This window comes from Herpailurus yagouaroundi, unplaced genomic scaffold, assembly GCF_014898765.1.
Source record: "Herpailurus yagouaroundi ecotype Mexico unplaced genomic scaffold, PumYag 569, whole genome shotgun sequence".
Classification (NCBI taxonomy): domain Eukaryota; kingdom Metazoa; phylum Chordata; class Mammalia; order Carnivora; family Felidae; genus Herpailurus; species Herpailurus yagouaroundi.
In genome coordinates this window covers 7,794,581-7,799,182 of record NW_024412786.1, presented here as the reverse complement: position 1 = coordinate 7,799,182, position 4,602 = coordinate 7,794,581, and the positions used below count along the sequence as shown (strand labels likewise).

Below are 4,602 nucleotides of genomic sequence, written 5' to 3'. Positions count from 1 at the left end.
CGAGCCTAGGCGAAGCCGCGGCCGGGCCGCCGCCGCGGGCAGGCTCGTCCCCGGCTCGGCTTGGGGGCCCTGGAGCACCCCAGACGGCCACCCCCCGCGCGCCGGGGCGCTCCGCGAGCGCCGCTCCCGCCTTTCCCGGTCCCCAAACGACGGCGAAGCCCATTCGCTTGGGTAACTCGAAAGAGGGGAGGGAATGAGGAGGAAGCGAAGAGCCGGCGAGGGGAGGAGGGACGGGGCAGGACCGCGCGGTGGCCAGGGTGCCAGGGGTGTCCTTTCGTTTTCTGAAAGAGCATTTTCACGCGAAGTCTCTCTCTCCCTGCCGGGAAAGTCAATTGCTCAAAAGCCAGTACTGAACCCGACGCAGGCGCAGGGCGCTGGTGGCAGGAACACGGCCACCCCCTGGGAACCGGGCGATCTTGAGGGTGGGGGACAGCGACCCTGGGGGGGGTACCTGAGGGGTGAGGAGCTGCGAGGAGAAAGGCATTGCTGGGGACAGAGGGATGGTGGGGATCCTGGGGCTGAGACAGCATCGCTTGTACCCAAAGTCAGCCCACAGAAGGACCCCAGTTAGAGGGGAGCAGCTCAAAGCCTGACATTCTGGGAGGGCAGGGGTTAACGCCACTGGACAGGTGTGGGGACCCAGTCAGGGCTGAGGCAGTCCTCCACATTAGTTTGGCAGGACAGGGACCCCCCCCCCCCCCAATGAAAAACAGTTCATTTTCCACTCAGAGCCCCAGGCACGTGGGGAATGTTCCCCCTTCAAATTCCAGTCCACATCAATCACCCCGTGTCCCATTCCAAGAACATCTGGCCTGTCTCCCCCCACCCATCACCGCCCCCTCCCCTCTCCGCCAGCCTCCGTTCGCAGCCTCCCGTGTCCCCGGCTTTCTGGCCTGGGCGGGTGTGCCTGGGGATCGAGGGAGGGTGAGAAGGGAGCTTCAGGTGCCTTGAAGTCACTCCCCACTGCGTAAAGACCTGTGAAATTGGGGGGGTGAGGAACGGGGTCCCTGGGAGCCCAGAACAGATTTTGGATCCTTTGGAGGGCCTCTGCTTATGGACGAATTTAGCCCCCCCCCCCCCCCCCCCGCCCCCGTTGGCTCTGCTCTGGGTTCTCCACCTTTCCTCCAGGCCTGCTTCCCCAGGGGCTGGGAGTGGGGGGCGGCGTGTGCTGAGGTGAGAGCCCCTTTTCAAAGTGTGGGCTTTCCCCCTGGTTGGGGGTGCCTGGGGGGCAATCACGCCAGCGGCTGATCAGTGGGTCCCTCCCCTGCTTTCTGCCCACACAGGCGCCGGCCCTGGAGAAGCCAGGAGAAGCTTGGAGAAGTTCGGAGATGTGCCCTTCAGCTGCTGCCTGGACCTTGGAGGTAGGATGGCTGAGGCCACTTTGGGGTGCCAGACTGAGCCATCAGGGCAAGGGGAAAGCGCACATGCTCTCCCTCCCCCCGCGGGGCTGCCTGCTGAACCCTCGCCTTATTTAGTCAAAAGTGTGGCTAGAGGGGCAGGCTTGAAGGGGGCAGATCCGGGTCACCCTAGGTCTCAAAAAAGGCACTGGCCGCCCCTGGCCAGGACCAGTGTCAGGCTCTCCCCGACTTCCGGCCCTCCACGGTAGGAAGGGAGCTGCAGCTCAGGCCCCTTGTGGGGCTGGGGTCCCTTTTGTCCAGAGCTTGGCTGGCGGAACTTCAGCCCTACCCCACCCACCCCCACCCACCCCCACCCCCCCCCCACCCCCGCTGCCCTGCTCCAGCACCAGGGCAGCACAAGCCTCCCCTGCAGATCGCAAACCCACGCTCCACGGAGAATCATCATCCCCCACGATTCGGACTCACCCACTGATCCTGGCCTCTCTACACGCCAGACCTGCGGCTGGGCTGCGCTGGCTCCTGCCTCCCTCCTCCCGGCTCCCCTGCTCCCCTGCTCCCCTGCTCCCCTGCTCCCCTGCTCCCAGCAGGCAGCCTTTCTCCTTCCCCGGCTCCCTCCCACAGCTCTGGCTCCAGGCTGGCCGCTCCTGCTCCCTGGGTCCGAGCCCAGCAATCTACAAACCCTGCTCCATTCTCTGAGGGTCCCCTGAGCACCCCTCCCTCCCTCCCCCACCGCAGGGCACCCGCCGCCAGCCGCCGAGGCCCAGGCCCTGCTCTGAGCTCCGGGAGGGACACAGCCGGCACAGCCCCAGCTGGAAGTGAAGGACCAGGGACCCAGCGGGTCCACCCGGAACCACCAGCCCCCGACAGCACGAGCTACCCAGGGCACAAGACACCACAGCCACAGATCAATAAACCAAAAGCCAAAAAGTAGGTAGGGGTCGGGTGGGGGGTGCAGGGGAGGGGGCTGAGCACTGGCACACTGGGGAAGGACCCAGGCAAGGCCCCTATTGTACTGTTTTATGTAGCGTCTGGAATAAAGACCCCTTTAAAAGAATGTTCTTGGCCTCTCTCTCAGATGGGTAAACCAGCCTAGAAGGGGGTCACCTGCTAGGTCCCTCCCTGAGGGCTCTGAAGGGTGGCCTCTGTGACTTGCGGGTCCAGCGCAAGAACAATCACCCGCCCCACCCCCACTTCCAAAGCTCCCCAAGACCCTGGCGCAGAGCACCCCTCCAGGGCAGCTCAGCATGTGCCCCCACCCCAGTACCTTGTCAGTGAACCGTGAACCGCTGTGGCCACCACCACGGAGCTTGCTCCAGAAGTGTCCCAGGCACTCTGGCCCCAGGGCTTTCTAGTCCCCCCCCACCAACCCCCACTCGAACACACACACACAGGAAGCCCCTCCGGCCGAACACAATGGAATCCTGACACCGGTGCTCTAAGGCCCTCCGCCTCACTGCAGTGCCCCTGCTGTCCTTGGGCCACTACCTCCCTTTCTTCTCACAACTGAGCAGTCAGGAGGTCTGCGACTGCCACCCACTTTGACAAATAGGGACCCAGAGAGGTCAAGCCACTCGTGTGAGGTCCCACAGCCCAGCAGCCCAGGGCAGGGAGGACCTGGGTCTCATGTGCCCCAGCTGAGCCCAGCCTTCCTGGGGTCTCCTGATTCACAACTGACGAGTTTTCCCTCTTCCCCTCCCTGTTTTCTTTCCCCTTCCTCCAATTCTGTCCCCACCTTGTCTGCCCCCCACCCCCACCCCGCTCCCATGGACTGCCCTGTCCACCTCCCTCGCCCTTCTTCTTCCAGGAGCTCCCTTCCAAGGATGGCTGTGGAGCCCAGATGGCAAGGGGCTTGCTGCACCCACACCTGAGCCACCAAGGGACAGGCAGGCACCAGGAGCAGACCCCCTGACTCACAGATGCCTGTGGTGTGACTCTGAATACACCCCAGCTTCCCTGGGCCTGAGGGGAGAGGGGCTCCATGAACTGAAGGAAACAAGGCCCTGGCACAGACCCTGACACTTGGAGGGCTGAACCCGTGGACACCTCTGTACAGCCCTGGGGGTTTGAAGACACTCACCTCTGTGGGGCTGGGGCTGGCCGCAGGCCTCAGTTCTGAGCGCGAGGGGACCGCCTGGGCCACAGGCCACAGCAGCTCACCTCTGGGCTGGGTTCTCCAGCAGCTCTGGCTGGCTGTGACTCGGGCTGTGGCTCCAGCTGGGGGGCAGCCTGGGCTGGGGGCTCAGCTGGGTGAGATGCCGGGCCCTGGGTCTTGGGATCCACCTCCTCCTCAAGGAGCTCAGCAGTGACTCTTCGGCCCCTAGGGGAAACACAAAGGTGTTCCTGAGATGAACCCTTTTAAGACACGTCCGGAGCCCCGTCCTCTCCTCCTCCCCTGGCTGTTCAGTGAGGAGGCCTGAAAGTCACCTTGCCAGGGTTTTGGGTAGTAGCTCCCTTTCCTGTCCCTATGGCTGCCTAGCTCCCCCTCTTTCAAAGTACAAGGGAAGGAGGAAGAGGCCCACAGTTCACCCAAAGCTGGACTTCCCAGCAGCCAAGCCTGAAAATGTTGCTTGCCCACAGAGGCAGGAGACCCTTCTGTTGGGTGGCCTGCCCCTTCCTGGCTGGTGTGGACTTGTGCCTGGGCATGGGGTGGGGTTGCACACGAAAGGCATGCCTTGGGGGATCACAATACACAATATGACCCCCCCCCCCAACTCCAACATTCCCACATTGGGTGGAAGCAAGGAGGGGGTCCGGAACAAAATAAAGGGCACAGCTCTGTATTCAGAAAGCCCCTGGATAGTTGGAGAGGTGCAGTGGCACACTGAGCTTCCCCAGGAAAATGAGATCTGTCCCCACAAACACCACACTGGGTGTATGGAGGAGTCTGGGACCCCACATGGAGGGGACAGAATCATGCAGTCCCCCGGGAAATTGCCCTTGCCCCACCACTCAGTTCTGTGGGCAAGAGAGGCAGCAGGAGAACTGGGCCCGCCAGCAGGGAGAGAGAAGCTTTACTCTTTTAATCCTGCCGTGGGTACAAGCCGCATTGCCCTCCATCCTCTTCCTTCTCACTCCCCTTTCCAAATACTTAGTGGGGTTCTTTGGTTATGGTCAGGAGGTGTAGGGAGTGGGGAGAAGGGGGGTGCTTTGCTTTTAAAATGGTATAAAAAAAACTGCTCCAAAATCTTGGGCCCCCAGCCCTCTGCACAGTGTCCTGTTTGTCTTTGGTTGGGACTGGGAGGCG

The 4,602-nt window shown here is 62.7% G+C and overlaps 1 protein-coding gene across 2 annotated transcripts in view; it reads right to left on the bottom strand.

Annotated features, from left to right (window-relative positions):
* IGF2 (insulin like growth factor 2) overlaps positions 1–3,529 on the bottom strand; it is a 16,054-nt gene extending 12,525 nt beyond the window's left edge. The window contains exon 1 of one of the 2 annotated variants that reach the window (XM_040466247.1): positions 3,436–3,529. The gene's annotated coding sequence lies outside the window, so the exon portion shown is untranslated. Of the gene's footprint in view, positions 1–2,622; positions 2,646–3,435 lie in introns of those variants that run through there. The other variant, XM_040466248.1, reaches the window with a different exon arrangement.
* Positions 3,530–4,602: the final 1,073 nt, after the last annotated feature.